This window comes from Pseudophryne corroboree, chromosome 3, assembly GCF_028390025.1.
Source record: "Pseudophryne corroboree isolate aPseCor3 chromosome 3, aPseCor3.hap2, whole genome shotgun sequence".
In the NCBI taxonomy this organism is placed as follows: Eukaryota; Metazoa; Chordata; class Amphibia; order Anura; family Myobatrachidae; genus Pseudophryne; species Pseudophryne corroboree.
Genome location: NC_086446.1, coordinates 441,142,161 through 441,163,326, shown reverse-complemented (window position 1 = coordinate 441,163,326; position 21,166 = coordinate 441,142,161). Strand labels below are relative to the sequence as shown.

The 21,166-nt window shown below is 47.1% G+C and overlaps 33 non-coding genes across 33 annotated transcripts; 14 read left to right on the top strand and 19 right to left on the bottom strand.

Moving 5' to 3' along the window:
* Positions 1-793: 793 nt before the first annotated feature.
* On the bottom strand, positions 794-866 carry TRNAK-CUU (transfer RNA lysine (anticodon CUU)). The gene has a single exon. It is a non-coding gene; the product is annotated as a tRNA-Lys (tRNA).
* A 668-nt stretch (positions 867-1,534) lies between these two features.
* On the bottom strand, positions 1,535-1,607 carry TRNAK-CUU (transfer RNA lysine (anticodon CUU)). Its single transcript has one exon. It is a non-coding gene; the product is annotated as a tRNA-Lys (tRNA).
* Positions 1,608-1,714: 107 nt separating this feature from the next.
* On the top strand, positions 1,715-1,785 carry TRNAG-GCC (transfer RNA glycine (anticodon GCC)). The gene has a single exon. It is a non-coding gene; the product is annotated as a tRNA-Gly (tRNA).
* Positions 1,786-2,646: 861 nt separating this feature from the next.
* TRNAK-CUU (transfer RNA lysine (anticodon CUU)) lies at positions 2,647-2,719 on the bottom strand. The gene has a single exon. It is a non-coding gene; the product is annotated as a tRNA-Lys (tRNA).
* Positions 2,720-2,831: 112 nt separating this feature from the next.
* Positions 2,832-2,902, top strand: TRNAG-UCC (transfer RNA glycine (anticodon UCC)). Its single transcript has one exon. It is a non-coding gene; the product is annotated as a tRNA-Gly (tRNA).
* A 119-nt stretch (positions 2,903-3,021) lies between these two features.
* TRNAK-CUU (transfer RNA lysine (anticodon CUU)) lies at positions 3,022-3,094 on the bottom strand. The gene has a single exon. It is a non-coding gene; the product is annotated as a tRNA-Lys (tRNA).
* A 107-nt stretch (positions 3,095-3,201) lies between these two features.
* Positions 3,202-3,272, top strand: TRNAG-GCC (transfer RNA glycine (anticodon GCC)). The gene has a single exon. It is a non-coding gene; the product is annotated as a tRNA-Gly (tRNA).
* Positions 3,273-4,315: 1,043 nt separating this feature from the next.
* On the top strand, positions 4,316-4,386 carry TRNAG-GCC (transfer RNA glycine (anticodon GCC)). The gene has a single exon. It is a non-coding gene; the product is annotated as a tRNA-Gly (tRNA).
* Positions 4,387-5,247: 861 nt separating this feature from the next.
* Positions 5,248-5,320, bottom strand: TRNAK-CUU (transfer RNA lysine (anticodon CUU)). Its single transcript has one exon. It is a non-coding gene; the product is annotated as a tRNA-Lys (tRNA).
* Positions 5,321-6,359: 1,039 nt separating this feature from the next.
* Positions 6,360-6,432, bottom strand: TRNAK-CUU (transfer RNA lysine (anticodon CUU)). The gene has a single exon. It is a non-coding gene; the product is annotated as a tRNA-Lys (tRNA).
* Positions 6,433-6,544: 112 nt separating this feature from the next.
* TRNAG-UCC (transfer RNA glycine (anticodon UCC)) lies at positions 6,545-6,615 on the top strand. The gene has a single exon. It is a non-coding gene; the product is annotated as a tRNA-Gly (tRNA).
* Positions 6,616-6,734: 119 nt separating this feature from the next.
* TRNAK-CUU (transfer RNA lysine (anticodon CUU)) lies at positions 6,735-6,807 on the bottom strand. The gene has a single exon. It is a non-coding gene; the product is annotated as a tRNA-Lys (tRNA).
* Positions 6,808-8,000: 1,193 nt separating this feature from the next.
* Positions 8,001-8,071, top strand: TRNAG-GCC (transfer RNA glycine (anticodon GCC)). The gene has a single exon. It is a non-coding gene; the product is annotated as a tRNA-Gly (tRNA).
* Positions 8,072-9,303: 1,232 nt separating this feature from the next.
* Positions 9,304-9,376, bottom strand: TRNAK-CUU (transfer RNA lysine (anticodon CUU)). The gene has a single exon. It is a non-coding gene; the product is annotated as a tRNA-Lys (tRNA).
* Positions 9,377-9,678: 302 nt separating this feature from the next.
* On the bottom strand, positions 9,679-9,751 carry TRNAK-CUU (transfer RNA lysine (anticodon CUU)). The gene has a single exon. It is a non-coding gene; the product is annotated as a tRNA-Lys (tRNA).
* Positions 9,752-10,397: 646 nt separating this feature from the next.
* Positions 10,398-10,470, bottom strand: TRNAK-CUU (transfer RNA lysine (anticodon CUU)). The gene has a single exon. It is a non-coding gene; the product is annotated as a tRNA-Lys (tRNA).
* Positions 10,471-10,577: 107 nt separating this feature from the next.
* Positions 10,578-10,648, top strand: TRNAG-GCC (transfer RNA glycine (anticodon GCC)). Its single transcript has one exon. It is a non-coding gene; the product is annotated as a tRNA-Gly (tRNA).
* Positions 10,649-11,508: 860 nt separating this feature from the next.
* On the bottom strand, positions 11,509-11,581 carry TRNAK-CUU (transfer RNA lysine (anticodon CUU)). Its single transcript has one exon. It is a non-coding gene; the product is annotated as a tRNA-Lys (tRNA).
* A 107-nt stretch (positions 11,582-11,688) lies between these two features.
* Positions 11,689-11,759, top strand: TRNAG-GCC (transfer RNA glycine (anticodon GCC)). Its single transcript has one exon. It is a non-coding gene; the product is annotated as a tRNA-Gly (tRNA).
* An 860-nt stretch (positions 11,760-12,619) lies between these two features.
* TRNAK-CUU (transfer RNA lysine (anticodon CUU)) lies at positions 12,620-12,692 on the bottom strand. The gene has a single exon. It is a non-coding gene; the product is annotated as a tRNA-Lys (tRNA).
* A 107-nt stretch (positions 12,693-12,799) lies between these two features.
* On the top strand, positions 12,800-12,870 carry TRNAG-GCC (transfer RNA glycine (anticodon GCC)). The gene has a single exon. It is a non-coding gene; the product is annotated as a tRNA-Gly (tRNA).
* An 861-nt stretch (positions 12,871-13,731) lies between these two features.
* TRNAK-CUU (transfer RNA lysine (anticodon CUU)) lies at positions 13,732-13,804 on the bottom strand. The gene has a single exon. It is a non-coding gene; the product is annotated as a tRNA-Lys (tRNA).
* A 297-nt stretch (positions 13,805-14,101) lies between these two features.
* On the bottom strand, positions 14,102-14,174 carry TRNAK-CUU (transfer RNA lysine (anticodon CUU)). Its single transcript has one exon. It is a non-coding gene; the product is annotated as a tRNA-Lys (tRNA).
* Positions 14,175-15,212: 1,038 nt separating this feature from the next.
* Positions 15,213-15,285, bottom strand: TRNAK-CUU (transfer RNA lysine (anticodon CUU)). The gene has a single exon. It is a non-coding gene; the product is annotated as a tRNA-Lys (tRNA).
* A 1,038-nt stretch (positions 15,286-16,323) lies between these two features.
* Positions 16,324-16,396, bottom strand: TRNAK-CUU (transfer RNA lysine (anticodon CUU)). Its single transcript has one exon. It is a non-coding gene; the product is annotated as a tRNA-Lys (tRNA).
* Positions 16,397-16,503: 107 nt separating this feature from the next.
* Positions 16,504-16,574, top strand: TRNAG-GCC (transfer RNA glycine (anticodon GCC)). The gene has a single exon. It is a non-coding gene; the product is annotated as a tRNA-Gly (tRNA).
* Positions 16,575-17,435: 861 nt separating this feature from the next.
* TRNAK-CUU (transfer RNA lysine (anticodon CUU)) lies at positions 17,436-17,508 on the bottom strand. Its single transcript has one exon. It is a non-coding gene; the product is annotated as a tRNA-Lys (tRNA).
* Positions 17,509-17,615: 107 nt separating this feature from the next.
* Positions 17,616-17,686, top strand: TRNAG-GCC (transfer RNA glycine (anticodon GCC)). The gene has a single exon. It is a non-coding gene; the product is annotated as a tRNA-Gly (tRNA).
* Positions 17,687-18,547: 861 nt separating this feature from the next.
* Positions 18,548-18,620, bottom strand: TRNAK-CUU (transfer RNA lysine (anticodon CUU)). The gene has a single exon. It is a non-coding gene; the product is annotated as a tRNA-Lys (tRNA).
* Positions 18,621-18,727: 107 nt separating this feature from the next.
* On the top strand, positions 18,728-18,798 carry TRNAG-GCC (transfer RNA glycine (anticodon GCC)). Its single transcript has one exon. It is a non-coding gene; the product is annotated as a tRNA-Gly (tRNA).
* A 1,041-nt stretch (positions 18,799-19,839) lies between these two features.
* Positions 19,840-19,910, top strand: TRNAG-GCC (transfer RNA glycine (anticodon GCC)). The gene has a single exon. It is a non-coding gene; the product is annotated as a tRNA-Gly (tRNA).
* An 861-nt stretch (positions 19,911-20,771) lies between these two features.
* Positions 20,772-20,844, bottom strand: TRNAK-CUU (transfer RNA lysine (anticodon CUU)). Its single transcript has one exon. It is a non-coding gene; the product is annotated as a tRNA-Lys (tRNA).
* A 107-nt stretch (positions 20,845-20,951) lies between these two features.
* On the top strand, positions 20,952-21,022 carry TRNAG-GCC (transfer RNA glycine (anticodon GCC)). The gene has a single exon. It is a non-coding gene; the product is annotated as a tRNA-Gly (tRNA).
* The last annotated feature ends 144 nt before the right edge of the window (positions 21,023-21,166 follow it).

Genomic DNA, 21,166 nt, shown 5'->3' with positions numbered 1-21,166 from the left:
GGTGGTGCAAGTTGACAGTGTTCCACATACAATGGTACAGGAAAAGAAAAAAAACATCCGCCCAATGTGGGGCTCGAACCCACGACCCTGAGATTAAGAGTCTCATGCTTTACCGACTGAGTTAGCAATGCTTGGTAACCGAGGCGTTGTGGTGATGGCAAGGCATCCTGACTCTCCTGCTTTGTTTTGTACACTAAAGTACATGAGTAAGTCTAAAATTAAGCATCTGTGGATCATTGGTGGTTCAGTGGTAGAAATCTTGCTGGCCACGTGGGAGGCCGGGTTCAATTCCCGGTCAATACATTCCTGAGTTTTTGCTGATAGGGCAGTGCATTTTGTGAAAGTGAGGACAGCCATTTGCGCTTTGGTGATGCAAGTATACACTGTTCCACATACAATGGTACAGGAAGAGAAAAAAACAACTGCCCAACATGGAGCTCAAATACATGACCCTAAGATTAATAGTCTTATGCTCTAGCGACTGTGCTTGTCGGGCTTGATTACGTAGGCTTGGAGGTGATGGCAAGGCAAGGCATCCTGACACTCCTGCTTTGTTTTATACACTAAAGTACATGAGTAAGTGTAAAATAAGGCATCTGTGGAGCATTGGTGGTTCAGTGGTAGAATTCTCGCCTGCCACGCGTGAGGCCCGGAATCGATTCCCGGCCAATGCAGTCTTGAGTTTTTCCTGATATGGCAGTGTATTTTGTGAAAGTGAGGACAGCCATTTGCGCTGTTGTGGTGCAAGTATACAGTGTTCCACATACAATGGTACAGGAAAAGAAAAAACATCCGCCCAACGTGGGGCTCGACCCCACGACCCTGAGATTAAGAGTCTCATGCTCTACCGACTGAGCTAGCCAGGCTTGTTTGAGAATGTATGGAGGTGATGGCAAGGCAAGGCATCCTGACACTCCTGCTTTGTTTCATACACTAAAGTACACGAGTAAGTGTAAAATTAAGTATCTGTCGAGCATTGGTGGTTCAGTGGTAGAATTCTCGCCTGCCACGCGGGAGGCCTGGGTTCAATTCCCGGTCAAAACATTCCTGAGTTTTTGCTGATAGGGCAGTGCATTTTGTGAAAGTGAGGACAGCCATTTGCGCTGTGGTGATGCAAGTATACACTGTTCCACATACAATGGTACAGGAAGAGAAAAAAAGAACTGCCCAACATGGAGCTCAAATACATGACCCTAAGATTAATAGTCTTATGCTCTAGCGACTGTGCTAGTCGGGCTTGGTTACGTAGGCTTGGAGGTGATGGCAAGGCAAGGCATCCTGACACTCCTGCTTTGTTTTATACACTAAAGTACATGAGTAAGTGTAAAATTAGGCATCTGTGGAGCATTGGTGGTTCAGTAGTAGAATTCTCGCCTGCCACGCGTGAGGCCCGGAATCGATTCCCGGCCAATGCAGTCCTTAGTTTTTGCTGATATGGCAGTGTATTTTGTGAAAGTGAGGACAGCCATTTGGGCTGTGGTGGTGCAAGTATACAGTGTTCCACATACAATGGTACAGGAAAAGAAAAAACATCCGCCGAACGTGGGGCTCGAACCCACGACCCTGAGATTAAGAGTCTCATGCTCTACCGACTGAGCTAGCCTGGCTTAGTTGAAAATGTATGGAGGTGATGGCAAGGCAAGGCATCCTGACACTCCTGCTTTGTTTCATAAACTAAAGTACACGAGTAAGTGTAAAATTAAGTATCTGTGGAGCATTGGTGGTTCAGTGGTAGAATTCTCGCCTGCCACGCGGGTGGCCTGGGTTCGATTCCCGGCCAATGCAGTCCTTAGTTTTTGCTGATATGGCAGTGCATTTTGTGAAAGTGAGGACAGCCATTTGCGCTGTGGTGGTGCAAGTTGACAGTGTTCCACATACAATGGTACAGGAAAAGAAAAAAAACATCCGCCCAATGTGGGGCTCGAACCCACGACCCTGAGATTAAGAGTCTTATGCTTTACCGACTGAGTTAGCAATGCTTGCTAACCGAGGAGTTGTAGCGATGGCAAGGCAAGGCATCCTGACTCTCCTGCTTTGTTTTGTACACTAAAGTACATGAGTAAGTCTAAAATTAAGCATCTGTGGATCATTGGTGGTTCAGTGGTAGAAATCTAGCCGGCCACGTGGGAGGCCGGGTTCAAATCCCGGTCAATACATTCCTGAGTTTTTGCTGATAGGGCAGTGCATTTTGTGAAAGTGAGGACAGCCATTTGCGCTGTGGTGATGCAAGTATACACTGTTCCACATACAATGGTACAGGAAGAGAAAAAAACAACTGCCCAACACGGAGCTCAAATACATGACCCTAAGATTAATAGTCTTATGCTCTAGCGACTGTGCTAGTCGGGCTTGGTTACGTAGGCTTGGAGGTGATGGCAAGGCAAGGCATCCTGACACTCCTGCTTTGTTTTATACACTAAAGTACATGAGTAAGTGTAAAATTAGGCATCTGTGGAGCATTGGTGGTTCAGTGGTAGAATTCTCGCCTGCCACGCGTGAGGCCCGGAATCGATTCCCGGCCAATGCAGTCCTGAGTTTTTGCTGATATGGCAGTGTATTTTGTGAAAGTGAGGACAGCTATTTGCGCTGTGGTGGTGCAAGTTGACAGTGTTCCACATACAATGGTACAGGAAAAGAAAAAATATCCGCCCAACGTGGGGCTCGAACCCACGACCCTGAGATTAAGAGTCTCATGCTCTACCGACTGAGCTAGCCAGGCTTGGTTGCGAATGTATGGAGGTGATGGCAAGGCAAGGCAAGGCATCCTGACACTCCTGCTTTGTTTCATACACTAAAGTACACGAGTAAGTGTAAAATTAAGTACCTGTGGAGCATTGGTGGTTCAGTTGTAGAATTCTCGCCTTCCACGCGGGAGACCTGGGTTCGATTCCCGGCCAATGCAGTCCTTAGTTTTTGCTGATATGGCAGTGCATTTTGTGAAAGTGAGGACAGCCATTTGCGCTGTGGTGGTGCAAGTTGACAGTGTTCCACATACAATGGTACAGGAAAAGAAAAAACATCCGCCCAACGTGGGGCTCGAACCCACGACCCTGAGATTAAGAGTCTCATGCTCTACCGACTGAGCTAGCCAGGCTTAGTTGAAAATGTATGGAGGTGATGGCAAGGCAAGGCATCCTGACACTCCTGCTTTATTTCATAAACTAAAGTACACGAGTAAGTGTAAAAGTAAGTATCTGTGGAGCATTGGTGGTTCAGTGGTAGAATTCTCGCCTGCCACGCGGGAGGCCTGGGTTCGATTCCCGGCCAATGCAGTCCTTAGTTTTTGCTGATATGGCAGTGCATTTTGTGAAAGTGAGGACAGCCATTTGCGCTGTGGTGGTGCAAGTTTACAGTGTTCCACATACAATGGTACAAAAAAAGAAAAAAAACATCCGCCCAATGTGGGGCTCAAACCCACGACCCTGAGTTTAAGAGTCTTATGCTTTACCGACTGAGTTAGCAATGCTTGGTAACCGAGGAGTTGTGGTGATGGCAAGGCAAGGCATCCTGACTCTCCTGCTTTGTTTTGTACACTAAAGTACATGAGTAAGTCTAAAATTAAGCATCTGTGGATCATTGGTGGTTCAGTGGTAGAAATCTAGCCGGCCACGTGGGAGGCCGGGTTCAAATCCCGGTCAATACATTCCTGAGTTTTTGCTGATAGGGCAGTGCATTTTGTGAAAGTGAGGACAGCCATTTGCGCTGTGGTGATGCAAGTATACACTGTTCCACATACAATGGTACAGGAAGAGAAAAAAACAACTGCCCAACATGGAGCTCAAATACATGACCCTAAGATTAATAGTCTTATGCTCTAGCGACTGTGCTAGTCGGGCTTGGTTACGTAGGCTTGGAGGTGATGGCAAGGCAAGGCATCCTGACACTCCTGCTTTGTTTTATACACTAAAGTACATGAGTAAGTGTAAAATTAGGCATCTGTGGAGCATTGGTGGTTCAGTAGTAGAATTCTCGCCTGCCACGCGTGAGGCCCGGAATCGATTCCCGGCCAATGCAGTCCTGAGTTTTTGCTGATATGGCAGTGTATTTTGTGAAAGTGAGGACAGCCATTTGCGCTGTGGTGGTGCAAGTATACAGTGTTCCACATACAATGGTACAGGAAAAGAAAAAAAACATCCGCCCAATGAGGGGCTCGAACCCACGACCCTGAGATTAAGAGTCTTATGCTTTACCGACTGAGTTAGCAATGCTTGGTAACCGAGGAGTTGTGGTGATGGCAAGGCAAGGCAACCTGACACTCCTGCTTTGTTTCATAAACTAAAGTACACGAGTAAGTGTAAAATTAAGTATCTGTGGAGCATTGGTGGTTCAGTGGTAGAATTCTCACCTGCCACGCGGGAGGCCTGGGTTCGATTCCCGGCCAATGCATTCCTGAGTTTTTGCTGATATGGCAGTGCATTTTGTGAAAGTGAGGACAGCCATTTGCGCTGTGGTGGTGCAAGTTGACAGTGTTCCACATACAATGGTACAGGAAAAGAAAAAAAACATCCGCCCAATGTGGGGCTCGAACCCACGACCCTGAGATTAAGAGCCTCATGCTTTACTGACTGAGTTAGCAATGCTTGGTAACCGAGGAGTTGTGGTGATGGCAAGGCAAGGCATCCTGACTCTCCTGCTTTGTTTTGTACACTAAAATACATGAGTAAGTCTAAAATTAAGCATCTGTGGATCATTGGTGGTTTAGTGGTAGAAATCTAGCCGGCCACGTGGGAGGCCGGATTCAATTCCCGGTCAATACATTCCTGAGTTTTTGCTGATAGGGCAGTGCATTTTGTGAAAGTGAGGACAGCCATTTGCGCTGTGGTGATGCAAGTATACACTGTTCCACATACAATGGTACAGGAAGAGAAAAAAAGAACTGCCCAACATGGAGCTCAAATACATGACCCTAAGATTAATAGTCTTATGCTCTAGCGACTGTGCTAGTCGGGCTTGGTTACGTAGGCTTGGAGGTGATGGCAAGGCAAGGCATCCTGACACTCCTGCTTTGTTTTATACACTAAAGTACATGAGTAAGTGTAAAATTAGGCATCTGTGGAGCATTGGTGGTTCAGTAGTAGAATTCTCGCCTGCCACGCGTGAGGCCCGGAATCGATTCCCGGCCAATGCAGTCCTGAGTTTTTGCTGATATGGCAGTGTATTTTGTGAAAGTGAGGACAGCCATTTGCGCTGTGGTGGTGCAAGTATACAGTGTTCCACATACAATGGTACAGGAAAAGAAAAAACATCCGCCCAACGTGGGGATCGAACCCACGACCCTGAGATTAAGAGTCTCATGCTCTACCGACTGAGCTAGCCAGGCTTAGTTGAAAATGTATGGAGGTGATGGCAAGGCAAGGCATCCTGACACTCCTGCTTTGTTTCATAAACTAAAGTACACGAGTAAGTGTAAAATTAAGTATCTGTGGAGCATTGGTGGTTCAGTGGTACAATTCTCGCCTGCCATGCGGGAGACCTGGGTTCGATTCCTGGCCAATGCAGTCCTTAGTTTTTGCTGATATGGCAGTGCATTTTGTGAAAGTGAGGACAGCCATTTGCGCTGTGGTGGTGCAAGTTGACAGTGTTCCACATACAATGGTACAGGAAAAGAAAAAAAACATCTGCCCAATGTGGGGCTCGAACCCACGACCCTGAGATTAAGAGTCTTATGCTTTACCGACTGAGTTAGCAATGCTTGGTAACCGAGGAGTTGTGGTGATGGCAAGGCAAGGCATCCTGACTCTCCTGCTTTGTTTTGTACACTAAAGTACATGAGTAAGTCTAAAATTAAGCATCTGTGGATCATTGGTGGTTCAGTGGTAGAAATCTAGCCGGCCACGTGGGAGGCCGGGTTCAAATCCCGGTCAATACATTCCTGAGTTTTTGCTGATAGGGCAGTGCATTTTGTGAAAGTGAGGACAGCCATTTGCGCTGTGGTGATGCAAGTATACACTGTTCCACATACAATGGTACAGGAAGAGAAAAAAACAACTGCCCAACATGGAGCTCAAATACATGACCCTAAGATTAATAGTCTTATGCTCTAGCGACTGTGCTAGTCGGGCTTGGTTTCGTAGGCTTGGAGGTGATGGCAAGGCAAGGCATCCTGACACTCCTGCTTTGTTTTATACACTAAAGTACATGAGTAAGTGTAAAATTAGGCATCTGTGGAGCATTGGTGGTTCAGTGGTAGAATTCTCGCCTGCCACGCGTGAGGCCCGGAATCGATTCCCGGCCAATGCAGTCCTGAGTTTTTGCTGATATGGCAGTGTATTTTGTGAAAGTGAGGACAGCTATTTGCGCTGTGGTGGTGCAAGTTGACAGTGTTCCACATACAATGGTACAGGAAAAGAAAAAACATCCGCCCAACGTGGGGCTCGAACCCACAACCCTGAGATTAAGAGTCTCATGCTCTACCGACTGAGCTAGCCAGGCTTGGTTGCGAATGTATGGAGGTGATGGCAAGGCAAGGCAAGGCATCCTGACACTCCTGCTTTGTTTCATACACTAAAGTACACGAGTAAGTGTAAAATTAAGTACCTGTGGAGCATTGGTGGTTCAGTGGTAGAATTCTCGCCTTCCACGCGGGAGGCCTGGGTTCGATTCCTGGCCAATGCAGTCATTAGTTTTTGCTGATATGGCAGTGCATTTTGGGAAAGTGAGGACAGCCATTTGCGCTGTGGTGGTGCAAGTTGACAGTGTTCCACATACAATGGTACAGGAAAAGAAAAAACATCCGCCCAACGTGGGGCTCGAACCCACGACCCTGAGATTAAGAGTCTCATGCTCTACCGACTGAGCTAGCCAGGCTTGATTGCGAATGCATGGAGGTGATGGCAAGGCAAGGCATCCTGACACTCCTGCTTTGTTTCATACACTAAAGTACACGAGTAAGTGTAAAATTAAGTACCTGTGGAGCATTGGTTGTTCAGTGGTAGAATTCTCGCCTTCCACGCGGGAGGCCTGAGTTTTTGCTGATATGGCAGTGCATTTTGTGAAAGTGAGGACAGCCATTTGCGCTGTGGTGGTGCAAGTTGACAGTGTTCCACATACAATGGTACAGGAAAAGAAAAACAACATCCGCCCAATGTGGGGCTCGAACCCACGACCCTGAGATTAAGAGTCTCATGCTTTACCGACTGAGTTAGCAATGCTTGGTAACCGAGGAGTTGTGGTGATGGCAAGGCAAGGCATCCTGACTCTCCTGCTTTGTTTTGTACACTAAAGTACATGAGTAAGTCTAAAATTAAGCATCTGTGGATCATTGGTGGTTCAGTGGTAGAAATCTAGCCGGCCACGTGGGAGGCCGGGTTCAATTCCCGGTCAATACATTCCTGAGTTTTTGCTGATAGGGCAGTGCATTTTGTGAAAGTGAGGACAGCCATTTGCGCTTTGGTGATGCAAGTATACACTGTTCCACATACAATGGTACAGGAAGAGAAAAAAACAACTGCCCAACATGGAGCTCAAATACATGACCCTAAGATTAATAGTCTTATGCTCTAGCGACTGTGCTAGTCGGGCTTGATTACGTAGGCTTGGAGGTGATGGCAAGGCAAGGCATCCTGACACTCCTGCTTTGTTTTATACACTAAAGTACATGAGTAAGTGTAAAATAAGGCATCTGTGGAGCATTGGTGGTTCAGTGGTAGAATTCTCGCCTGCCACGCGTGAGGCCCGGAATCGATTCCCGGCCAATGCAGTCTTGAGTTTTTCCTGATATGGCAGTGTATTTTGTGAAAGTGAGGACAGCCATTTGCGCTGTGGTGGTGCAAGTATACAGTGTTCCACATACAATGGTACAGGAAAAGAAAAAAAACATCCGCCCAATGTGGGGCTCGAACCCACGACCCTGAGATTAAGAGTCTTATGCTTTACCGACTGAGTTAGCAATGCTTGGTAACCGAGGAGTTGTGGTGATGGCAAGGCAAGGCATCCTGACACTCCTGCTTTGTTTCATAAACTAAAGTACACGAGTAAGTGTAAAATTAAGTATCTGTGGAGCATTGGTGGTTCAGTGGTAGAATTCTCGCCTGCCACGAGGGAGGCCTGGGTTCGATTCCCGGCCAATGCATTCCTGAGTTTTTGCTGATATGGCAGTGCATTTTGTGAAAGTGAGGACAGCCATTTGCGCTGTGGTGGTGCAAGTATACAGTGTTCCACATACAATGGTACAGGAAAAGAAAAAAAACATCCGCCCAATGTGGGGCTCGAACCCACGACCCTGAGATTAAGAGTCTTATGCTTTACCGACTGAGTTAGCAATGCTTGGTAACCGAGGAGTTGTGGTGATGGCAAGGCAAGGCATCCTGACACTCCTGCTTTGTTTCATAAACTAAAGTACACGAGTAAGTGTAAATTTAAGTATCTGTGGAGCATTGGTGGTTCAGTGGTAGAATTCTCGCCTGCCACGCGGCAGGGCTGGGTTCGATTCCCGGCCAATGCAGTCCTGAGTTTTTGCTGATATGGCAGTGCATTTTGTGAAAGTGAGGACAGCCATTTGCGCTGTGGTGGTGCAAGTTGACAGTGTTCCACATACAATGGTACAGGAAAAGAAAAAAAACATCCGCCCAATGTGGGGCTCGAACCCACGACCCTGAGATTAAGAGTCTTATGCTTTACCGACTGAGTTAGCAATGCTTGGTAACCGAGGAGTTGTGGTGATGGCAAGGCAAGGCATCCTGACTCTCCTGCTTTGTTTTGTACACTAAAGTACATGAGTAAGTCTAAAATTAAGCATCTGTGGATCATTGGTGGTTCAGTGGTAGAAATCTAGCCGGCCACGTTGGAGGCCGGGTTCAAATCCCGGTCAATACATTCCTGAGTTTTGCTGATAGGGCAGTGCATTTTGTGAAAGTGAGGACAGCCATTTGCGCTGTGGTGATGCAAGTATACACTGTTCCACATGCAATGGTACAGGAAGAGAAAAAAACAACTGCCCAACATGGAGCTCAAATACATGACCCTAAGATTAATAGTCTTATGCTCTAGCGACTGTGCTAGTCGGGCTTGGTTACGTAGGCTTGGAGGTGATGGCAAGGCAAGGCATCCTGACACTCCTGCTTTGTTTTATACACTAAAGTACATGAGTAAGTGTAAAATTAGGCATCTGTGGAGCATTGGTGGTTCAGTGGTAGAATTCTCGCCTGCCACGCGTGAGGCCCGGAATCGATTCCCGACCAATGCAGTCCTGAGTTTTTGCTGATATGGCAGTGTATTTTGTGAAAGTGAGGACAGCTATTTGCGCTGTGGTGGTGCAAGTTGACAGTGTTCCACATACAATGGTACAGGAAAAGAAAAAACATCTGCCCAACGTGGGGCTCGAACCCACGACCCTGAGATTAAGAGTCTCATGCTCTACCGACTGAGCTAGCCAGGCTTGGTTGCGAATGCACGGAGGTGATGGCAAGGCAAGGCAAGGCATCCTGACACTCCTGCTTTGTTTCATACACTAAAGTACACGAGTAAGTGTAAAATTAAGTACCTTTGGAGCATTGGTGGTTCAGTGGTGGAATTTTCGCCTTCCACGCGGGAGGCCTGGGTTTGATTCCCGTCCAATGCAGTCCTGAGTTTTTGCTGATATGGCAGTGCATTTTGTGAAAGTGAGGACAGCCATTTGCGCTGTGGTGGTGCAAGTTGACAGTGTTCCACATACAATGGTACAGGAAAAGAAAAAACATCCGCCCAACGTGGGGCTCGAACCCACGACCCTGAGATTAAGAGTCTCATGCTCTACCGACTGAGCTAGCCAGGCTTGGTTGCGAATGCATGGAGGTGATGGCAAGGCATTGCAAGGCATCCTGACACTCCTGCTTTGTTTTGTACACTAAAGTACACGAGTAAGTGTAAAATTAAGTACCTGTGGAGCATTGGTGGTTCAGTGGTAGAATTCTCGCCTTCCACGCGGGAGGCCTGAGTTTTTGCTGATATGGCAGTGCATTTTGTGAAAGTGAGGACAGCCATTTGCGCTGTGGTGGTGCAAGTTGACAGTGTTCCACATACAATGGTACAGGAAAAGAAAAAAAACATCCGCCCAATGTGGGGCTCGAACCCACGACCCTGAGATTAAGAGTCTCATGCTTTACCGACTGAGTTAGCAATGCTTGGTAACCAAGTAGTTGTGGTGATTGCAAGGCAAGGCATCCTGACACTCCTGCTTTGTTTTATACACTAAAGTACATGAGTAAGTGTAAAATTAGGCATCTGTGGAGCATTGGTGGTTCAGTGGTAGAATTCTCGCCTGCCACGCGTGAGGCCCGGAATCGATTCCCGGCCAATGCAGTCCTGAGTTTTTGCTGATATGGCAGTGTATTTTGTGAAAGTGAGGACAGCTATTTGCGCTGTGGTGGTGCAAGTTGACAGTGTTCCACATACAATGGTACAGGAAAAGAAAAAACATCCGCCCAACGTGGGGCTCGAACCCACGACCCTGAGATTAAGAGTCTCATGCTCTACCGACTGAGCTAGCCAGGCTTGGTTGAGAATTTATGGAGGTGATGGCAAGGCAAGGCATCCTAACACTCCTGCTTTGTTTCATACACTAAAGTACACGAGTAAGTGTAAAATTAAATATTTGTGGAGCATTGGTGGTTCAGTGGTAGAATTCTTGCCTGCCACGCGGGAGGCCCGGGTTCGATTCCCGGCCGATGCAGTCCTGAGTTTTTGCTGATATGGCAGTGCATTTTGTGAAAGTGAGGACAGCCATTTGTGCTGTGGTGGGGCAAGTTGACAGTGTTCCACATACAATGGTACAGGAAAAGAAAAAAAACATCCGCCCAATGTGGGGCTCAAACCCACGACCCTGAGATTAAGAGTCTCATGCTTTACTGACTGAGTTAGCAATGCTTGGTAACCGAGGAGTTGTGGTGATGGCAAGGCAAGGCATCCTGCCTCTCCTGCTTTGTTTTGTACACTAAAGTACATGAGTAAGTCTAAAATTAAGCATCTGTGGATCATGGTGGTTCAGTGGTAGAAATCTAGCCGGCCACGTGGGAGGCCGGGTTCAATTCCCGGTCAATACATTCCTGAGTTTTTGCTGATAGGGCAGTGCATTTTGTGAAAGCGAGGACAGCCATTTGCGCTGTGGTGATGCAAGTATACACTGTTCCACATACAATGGTACAGGAAGAGAAAAAAACAACTGCCCAACATGGAGCTCAAATACATGACCCTAAGATTAATAGTCTTATGCCCTAGCGACTGTGCTAGTCGGGCTTGGTTACGTAGGCTTGGAGGTGATGGCAAGGCAAGGCATCCTGACACTCCTGCTTTGTTTTATACACTAAAGTACATGAGTAAGTGTAAAATTAAGCATCTGTGGAACATTGGTGGTTCAGTGGTAGAATTCTCGCCTGCCACGCGTGAGGCCCGGAATCGATTCCCGGCCAATGCAGTCTTGAGTTTTTCCTGATATGGCAGTGTATTTTGTGAAAGTGAGGACAGCCATTTGCGCTGTTGTGGTGCAAGTATACAGTGTTCCACATACAATGGTACAGGAAAAGAAAAAACATCCACCCAACGTGGGGCTCGAACCCACGACCCTGAGATTAAGAGTCTCATGCTCTACCGACTGAGCTAGCCAGGCTTGGTTGAGAACGTATGGAGGTGATGGCAAGGCAAGGCATCCTGACACTCCTGCTTTGTTTCATAAACTAAAGTACACGAGTAAGTGTAAAATTAAGTATCTGTGGAGCATTGGTGGTTCAGTGGTAGAATTCTCGCCTGCCCCGCGGGAGGCCTGGGTTTGATTCCCGGCCAATGCAGTCCTGAGTTTTTGCTGATATGGCAGTGCATTTTGTGAAAGTGAGGACAGCCATTTGCGCTGTGGTGGTGCAAGTTGACAGTGTTCCACATACAATGGTACAGGAAAAGAAAAAAAACATCCGCCCAATGTGGGGCTCGAACCCACGACCCTGAGATTAAGAGTCTTATGCTTTACCGACTGAGTTAGCAATGCTTGGTAACCGAGGAGTTGTGGTGATGGCAAGGCAAGGCATCCTGACTCTCCTGCTTTGTTTTGTACACTAAAGTACATGAGTAAGTCTAAAATTAAGCATCTGTGGATCATTGGTAGTTCAGTGGTAGAAATCTAGCCGGCCACGTGGGAGGCCGGGTTCAAATCCCGGTCAATACATTCCTGAGTTTTTGCTGATAGGGCAGTGCATTTTTTGAAAGTGAGGACAGCCATTTGCGCTGTGGTGATGCAAGTATACACTGTTCCACATACAATGGTACAGGAAGAGAAAAAACAACTGCCCAACATGGAGCTCAAATACATGACCCTAAGATTAATAGTCTTATGCTCTAGCGACTGTTCTAGTCGGGCTTGGTTACGTAGGCTTGGAGGTGATGGCAAGGCAAGGCATCCTGACACTCCTGCTTTGTTTTATACACTAAAGTACATGAGTAAGTGTAAAATTAGGCATCTGTGGAGCATTGGTGGTTCAGTGGTAGAATTCTCGCCTGCCACGCGTGAGGCCCGGAATCGATTCCCGGCCAATGCAGTCCTGAGTTTTTGCTGATATGGCAGTGTATTTTGTGAAAGTGAGGACAGCCATTTGCGCTGTGGTGGTGCAAGTATACAGTGTTCCACATACAATGGTACAGGAAAAGAAAAAACATCCGCCCAACGTGGGGCTCTAACCCACGACCCTGAGATTAAGAGTCTCATGCTCTACCGACTGAGCTAGCCAGGCTTGGTTGAGAATGTATGGAGGTGATGGCAAGGCAAGGCATCCTGACACTCCTGCTTTGTTTCATACACTAAAGTACACGAGTAAGTGTAAAATTAAGTATCTGTGGAGCATTGGTGGTTCAGTGGTAGAATTCTCGCCTGCCACGCGGGAGGCCCGGGTTCGATTCCCGGCCAATGCAGTCCTGAGTTTTTGCTGATATGGCAGTGCATTTTGTGAAAGTGAGGACAGCCATTTGCGCTGTGGTGGTGCAAGTTGACAGTGTTCCACATACAATGGTACAGGAAAAGAAAAAAAACATCAGCCCAATGTGGGGCTCGAACCCACAACCCTGAGATTAAGAGTCTCATGCTTTACCGACTGTGTTAGCAATGCTTGGTAACCGAGGAGTTGTGGTGATGGAAAGGGAAGGCATTCTGACTCTCCTGCTTTGTTTTGTACACTAAAGTACATGAGTAAGTTTAAAATTAAGCATCTGTGGATCATTGGTGGTTCAGTGGTAGAAATCTAGCCGGCCACGTGGGAGGCCGGGTTCAATTCCCGGTCAATACATTCCTGAGTTTTTGCTGATAGGGCAGTGCATTTTGTGAAAGTGAGGACAGCCATTTGCACTGTGGTGATGCAAGTATACACTGTTCCACATTCAATGGTACAGGAAGAGAAAAAAACAACTGCCCAACATGGAGCTCAAATACATGACCCTAAGATTAATAGTCTTATGCTCTAGCGACTGTGCTAGTCGGGCTTGGTTACGTAGGCTTGGAGGTGATGGCAAGGCAAGGCATCCTGACACTCCTGCTTTTTTTTATACACTAAAGTACATGAGTAAGTGTAAAATTAGGCATCTGTGGAGCATTGGTGGTTCAGTGGTAGAATTCTCGCCTGCCACGCGTGAGGCCCGGAATCGATTCCCGGCCAATGCAGTCCTGAGTTTTTGCTGATATGGCAGTGTATTTTGTGAAAGTGAGGACAGCCATTTGCGCTGTGGTGGTGCAAGTATACAGTGTTCCACATACAATGGTACAGGAAAAGAAAAAACATCCGCCCAACGTGGGGCTCTAACCCACGACCCTGAGATTAAGAGTCTCATGCTCTACCGACTGAGCTAGCCAGGCTTGGTTGAGAATGTATGGAGGTGATGGCAAGGCAAGGCATCCTGACACTCCTGCTTTGTTTCATACACTAAAGTACACGAGTAAGTGTAAAATTAAGTATCTGTGGAGCATTGATGGTTCAGTGGTAGAATTCTCGCATGCCACGCGGGAGGCCAGGGTTTGATTCCCGGCCAATGCAGTCCTGAGTTTTTGCTGATATGGCAGTGCATTTTGTGAAAGTGAGGACAGCCATTTGTGCTGTGGTGGGGCAAGTTGACAGTGTTCCACATACAATGGTACAGGAAAAGAAAAAACATCCACCCAACGTGGGGCTCGAACCCACGACCCTGAGATTAAGAGTCTCATGCTCTACCGACTGAGCTAGCCAGGCTTGGTTGAGAATGTATGGAGGTGATGGCAAGGCAAGTCATCCTGACACTCCTGCTTTGTTTCATACACTAAAGTACACGAGTAAGTGTAAAATTAAGTATCTGTGGAGCATTGATGGTTCAGTGGTAGAATTCTCGCATGCCACGCGGGAGGCCAGGGTTTGATTCCCGGCCAATGCAGTCCTGAGTTTTTGCTGATATGGCAGTGCATTTTGTGAAAGTGAGGACAGCCATTTGTGCTGTGGTGGGGCAAGTTGACAGTGTTCCACATACAATGGTACAGGAAAAGAAAAAAAACATCCGCCCAATGTGGGGCTCGAACCCACGACCCTGAGATTAAGAGTCTCATGCTTTATCGACTGAGTTAGCAATGCTTGGTAACCGAGGAGTTGTGGTGATGGCAAGGCAAGGCATCCTGCCTCTCCTGCTTTGTTTTGTACACTAAAGTACATGAGTAAGTCTAAAATTAAGCATCTGTGGATCATGGTGATTCAGTGGTAGAAATCTAGCCGGCCACGTGGGAGGCCGGGTTCAATTCCCGGTCAATACATTCCTGAGTTTTTGCTGATAGGGCAGTGCATTTTGTGAAAGTGAGGACAGCCATTTGCGCTGTGGTGATGCAAGTATACACTGTTCCACATTCAATGGTACAGGAAGAGAAAAAAACAACTGCCCAACATGGAGCTCAAATACATGACCCTAAGATTAATAGTCTTATGCCCTAGCGACTGTGCTAGTCGGGCTTGGTTACGTAGGCTTGGAGGTGATGGCAAGGCAAGGCATCCTGACACTCCTGCTTTGTTTTATACACTAAAGTACATGAGTAAGTGTAAAATTAGGCATCTGTGGAACATTGGTGGTTCAGTGGTAGAATTCTCGCCTGCCACGCGTGAGGCCCGGAATCGATTCCCGGCCAATGCAGTCTTGAGTTTTTCCTGATATGGCAGTGTATTTTGTGAAAGTGAGGACAGCCATTTGCGCTGTTGTGGTGCAAGTATACAGTGTTCCACATACAATGGTACAGGAAAAGAAAAAGCATCCGCCCAACGTGGGGCTCGAACCCACGACCCTGAGATTAAGAGTCTCATGCTCTACCGACTGAGCTAGCCAGGCTTAGTTGAGAACGTATGGAGGTGATGGCAAGGCAAGGCATCCTGACACTCCTGCTTTGTTTCATAAACTAAAGTACACGAGTAAGTGTAAAATTAAGTATCTGTGGAGCATTGGTGGTTCAGTGGTAGAATTCTCGCCTGCCCCGCGGAAGGCCTGGTTTTGATTCCCGGCCAATGCAGTCCTGAGTTTTTGCTGATATGGCAGTGCATTTTGTGAAAGTGAGGACAGCCATTTGCGCTGTGGTGGTGCAAGTTGACAGTGTTCCACATACAATGGTACAGGAAAAGAAAAAAAACATCCGCCCAATGTGGGGCTCGAACCCACGACCCTGAGATTAAGAGTCTTATGCTTTACCGACTGAGTTAGCAATGCTTGGTAACCGAGGAGTTGTGGTGATGGCAAGGCAAGGCATCCTGACTCTCCTGCTTTGTTTTGTACACTAAAGTACATGAGTAAGTCTAAAATTAAGCATCTGTGGATCATTGGTGGTTCAGTGGTAGAAATCTAGCCGGCCACGTGGGAGGCCGGGTTCAAATCCCGGTCAATACATTCCTGAGTTTTTGCTGATAGGGCAGTGCATTTTTTGAAAGTGAGGACAGCCATTTGCGCTGTGGTGATGCAAGTATACACTGTTCCACATACAATGGTACAGGAAGAGAAAAAACAACTGCCCAACATGGAGCTCAAATACATGACCCTAAGATTAATAGTCTTATGCTCTAGCGACTGTTCTAGTCGGGCTTGGTTACGTAGGCTTGGAGGTGATGGCAAGGCAAGGCATCCTGACACTCCTGCTTTGTTTTATACACTAAAGTACATGAGTAAGTGTAAAATTAGGCATCTGTGGAGCATTGGTGGTTCAGTGGTAGAATTCTCGCCTGCCACGCGTGAGGCCCGGAATCGATTCCCGGCCAATGCAGTCCTGAGTTTTTGCTGATATGGCAGTGTATTTTGTGAAAGTGAGGACAGCCATTTGCGCTGTGGTGGTGCAAGTATACAGTGTTCCACATACAATGGTACAGGAAAAGAAAAAACATCTGCCCAACGTGGGGCTCTAACCCACGACCCTGAGATTAAGAGTCTCATGCTCTACCGACTGAGCTAGCCAGGCTTGGTTGAGAATGCATGGAGGTGATGGCAAGGCAAGGCATCCTGACACTCCTGCTTTGTTTCATACACTAAAGTACACGAGTAAGTGTAAAATTAAGTATCTGTGGAGCATTGGTGGTTCAGTGGTAGAATTCTTGCCTGCCACGCGGGAGGCCCGGGTTCGATTCCCGGCCAATGCAATCCTGAGTTTTTGCTGATATGGCAGTGCATTTTGTGAAAGTGAGGACAGCCATTTGCGCTGTGGTGGTGCAAGTTGACAGTGTTCCACATACAATGGTACAGGAAAAGAAAAAAAACATACGCCCAATGTGGGGCTCGAACCCACGACCCTGAGATTAAGAGTCTCATGCTTTACCGACTGTGTTAGCAATGCTTGGTAACCAAGGAGTTGTGGTGATGGAAAGGGAAGGCATCCTGACTCTCCTGCTTTGTTTTGTACACTAAAGTACATGAGTAAGTTTAAAATTAAGCATCTGTGGATCATTGGTGGTTCAGTGGTAGAAATCTAGCCGGCCACGTGGGAGGCCGGGTTCAATTCCCGGTCAATACATTCCTGAGTTTTTGCTGATAGGGCAGTGCATTTTGTGAAAGTGAGGACAGCCATTTGCGCTGTGGTGATGCAAGTATACACTGTTCCACATACAATGATACAGGAAGAGAAAAAAACAACTGCCCAACATGGAGCTCAAATACATGACCCTAAGATTAATAGTCTTATGCTCTAGCGACTGTGCTAGTCGGGCTTGGTTACGTAGGCTTGGAGGTGATGGCAAGGCAAGGCATCCTGACACTCCTGCTTTTTTTTATACACTAAAGTACATGAGTAAGTGTAAAATTAGGCATCTGTGGAGCATTGGTGGTTCAGTGGTAGAATTCTCGCCTGCCACGCGTGAGGCCCGGAATCGATTCCCGGCCAATGCAGTCCTGAGTTTTTGCTGATATGGCAGTGTATTTTGTGAAAGTGAGGACAGCCATTTGCGCTGTGGTGGTGCAAGTATACAGTGTTCCACATACAATGGTACAGGAAAAGAAAAAACATCCGCCTAACGTGGGGCTCTAACCCACGACCCTGAGATTAAGAGTCTCATGCTCTACCGACTGAGCTAGCCAGGCTTGGTTGAGAATGTATGGAGGTGATGGCAAGGCAAGGCATCCTGACACTCCTGCTTTGTTTCATACACTAAAGTACACGAGTAAGTGTAAAATTAAGTATCTGTGGAGCATTGGTGGTTCAGTGGTAGAATTCTCGCCTGCCACGCGGGAGGCCCGGGTTCGATTCCCGGCCAATGCAGTCCTGAGTTTTTGCTGATATGGCAGTGCATTTTGTGAAAGTGAGGACAGCCATTTGCGCTGTGGTGGTGCAAGTTGACAGTGTTCCACATACAATGGTACAGGAAAAGAAAAAAAACATCCGCCCAACGTGGGGCTCGAACCCACGACCCTGAGATTAAGAGTCTCATGCTTTACCGACTGTGTTAGCAATGCTTGGTAACCTAGGAGTTGTGGTGATGGAAAGGGAAGGCATCCTGACTCTCCTGCTTTGTTTTGTACACTAAAGTACATGAGTAAGTTTAAAATTAAGCATCTGTGGATCATTGGTGGTTCAGTGGTAGAAATCTAGCCGGCCACGTGGGAGGCCGGGTTCAATTCCCGGTCAATACATTCCTGAGTTTTTGCTGATAGGGCAGTGCATTTTGTGAAAGTGAGGACAGCCATTTGCGCTGTGGTGATGCAAGTATACACTGTTCCACATACAATGGTACAGGAAGAGAAAAAAACAACTGCCCAACATGGAGCTCAAATACATGACCCTAAGATTAATAGTCTTATGCTCTAGCGACTGTGCTAGTCGGGCTAGGTTACGTAGGCTTGGAGGTGATGGCAAGGCAAGGCATCCTGACACTCCTGCTTTGTTTTATACACTAAAGTACATGAGTAAGTGTAAAATTAGGCATCTGTGGAGCATTGGTGGTTCAGTGGTAGAATTCTCGCCTGCCACGCGTGAGGCCCGGAATCGATTCCCGGCCAATGCAGTCCTGAGTTTTTGCTGATATGGCAGTGTATTTTGTGAAAGTGAGGACAGCCATTTGCGCTGTGGTGGTGCAAGTATACAGTGTTCCACATACAATGGTACAGGAAAAGAAAAAACATCTGCCCAACGTGGGGCTCGAACCCACGACCCTGAGATTAAGAGTCTCATGCTCTACCGACTGAGCTAGCCAGGCTTGGTTGTGAATGTATGGAGGTGATGGCAAGGCAAGGCATCCTGACACTCCTGCTTTGTTTCATACACTAAAGTACACGAGTAAGTGTAAAATTAAGTATCTGTGGAGCATTGGTGGTTCAGTGGTAGAATTCTCGCCTGCCACGCGGGAGACCCGGGTTCGATTCCCGGCCAACACAGTCCTGAGTTTTTGCTGATATGGCAGTGCATTTTGTGAAAGTGAGGACAGCCATTTGTGCTGTGGTGGGGCAAGTTGATAGTGTTCCACATACAATGGTACAGGAAAAGAAAAAAAACATCCGCCCAATGTGGGGCTCAAACCCACGACCCTGAGATTAAGAGTCTCATGCTTTACTGACTGAGTTAGCAATGCTTGGTAACCGAGGAGTTGTGGTGATGGCAAGGCAAGGCATCCTGACTCTCCTGCTTTGTTTTGTACACTAAAGTACATGAGTAAGTCTAAAATTAAGCATCTGTGGATCATTGGTGGTTCAGTGGTAGAAATCTAGCCGGCCACGTGGGAGGCCGGGTTCAATTCCCGGTCAATACATTCCTGAGTTTTTGCTGATAGGGCAGTGCATTTTGTGAAAGTGAGGACAGCCATTTGCGCTGTGGTGATGCAAGTATACACTGTTCCACATACAATGGTACAGGAAGAGAAAAAAACAACTGCACAACATGGAGCTCAAATACATGACCCTAAGATTAATAGTCTTATGCTCTAGCGACTGTGCTAGTCGGGCTTGGTTATGTAGGCTTGGAGGTGATGGCAAGGCAAGGCATCCTGACACTCCTGCTTTGTTTTATACACTAAAGTACATGAGTAAGTGTAAAATTAGGCATCTGTGGAGCATTGGTGGTTCAGTGGTAGAATTCTCGCCTGCCACGCGTGAGGCCCGGAATCGATTCCCGGCCAATGCAGTCCTGAGTTTTTGCTGATATGGCAGTGTATTTTGTGAAAGTGAGGACAGCCATTTGCGCTGTGGTGGTGCAAGTATACAGTGTTCCACATACAATGGTACAGGAAAAGAAAAAACATCCGCCCAACGTGGGGTTCGAACCCACGACCCTGAAATTTAGAGTCTCATGCTCTACCGACTGAGCTAGCCAGGATTGGTTGAGAAAGTGTGGAGGTGATGGCAAGGCAAGGCATCCTGACACTCCTGCTTTGTTTCATACACTAAAGTACACGAGTAAGTGTAAAATTAAGTATCTGTGGAGCATTGGTGGTTCAGTGGTAGAATTCTTGCCTGCCACGCGGGAGGCCCGGGTTCGATTCCCGGCCAATGCAGTCCTGAGTTTTTGCTGATATGGCAGTGCATTTTGTGAAAGTGAGGACAGTCATTTGCGCTGTGGTGGTGCAAGTTGAAAGTGTTCCACATACAATGGTACAGGAAAAGAAAAAAAACATCCGCCCAATGTGGGGCTCGAACCCACGACCCTGAGATTAAGAGTCTCATGCTTTACCGACTGAGTTAGCAATGCTTGGTAACCGAAGAGTTGTGGTGATGGAAAGGGAAGGCATCCTGACTCTCCTGCTTTGTTTTGTACACTAAAGTACATGAGTAAGTTTAAAAATAAGCATCTGTGGATCATTGGTGGTTCAGTGGTAGAAATCTAGTCGGCCACGTGGGAGGCCGGGTTCAATTCCCGGTCAATACATTCCTGAGTTTTTGCTGATAGGGCAGTGCATTTTGTGAAAGTGAGGACAGCCATTTGCGCTGTGGTGATGCAAGTATACACTGTTCCACATACAATGGTACAGGAAGAGAAAAAAACAACTGCCCAACATGGAGCTCAAATACATGACCCTAAGATTAATAGTTTTATGCTCTAGCGACTGTGCTAGTCGGGCTAGGTTACGTAGGCTTGGAGGTGATGGCAAGGCAAGGCATCCTGACACTCCTGCTTTGTTTTATACACTAAAGTACATGAGTAAGTGTAAAATTAGGCATCTGTGGAGCATTGGTGGTTCAGTGGTAGAATTCTCGCCTGCCACGCGTGAGGCCCGGAATCGATTCCCGGCCAATGCAGTCCTGAGTTTTTGCTGATATGGCAGTGTATTTTGTGAAAGTGAGGACAGCCATTTGCGCTGTGGTGGTGCAAGTATACAGTGTTCCACATACAATGGTACAGGAAAAGAAAAAACATCCGCCTAACGTGGGGCTCTAACCCACGACCCTGAGATTAAGAGTCTCATGCTCTACCGACTGAGCTAGCCAGGCTTGGTTGAGAATGTATGGAGGTGATGGCAAGGCAAGGCATCCTGACACTCCTGCTTTGTTTCATACACTAAAGTACACGAGTAAGTGTAAAATTAAGTATCTGTGGAGCATTGGTGGTTCAGTGGTAGAATTCTCGCCTGCCACGCGGGAGGCCCGGGTTCGATTCCCGGCCAATGCAGTCCTGAGTTTTTGCTGATATGGCAGTGCATTTTGTGAAAGTGAGGACAGCCATTTGCGCTGTGGTGGTGCAAGTTGACAGTGTTCCACATACAATGGTACAGGAAAAGAAAAAAAACATCCGCCCAACGTGGGGCTCGAACCC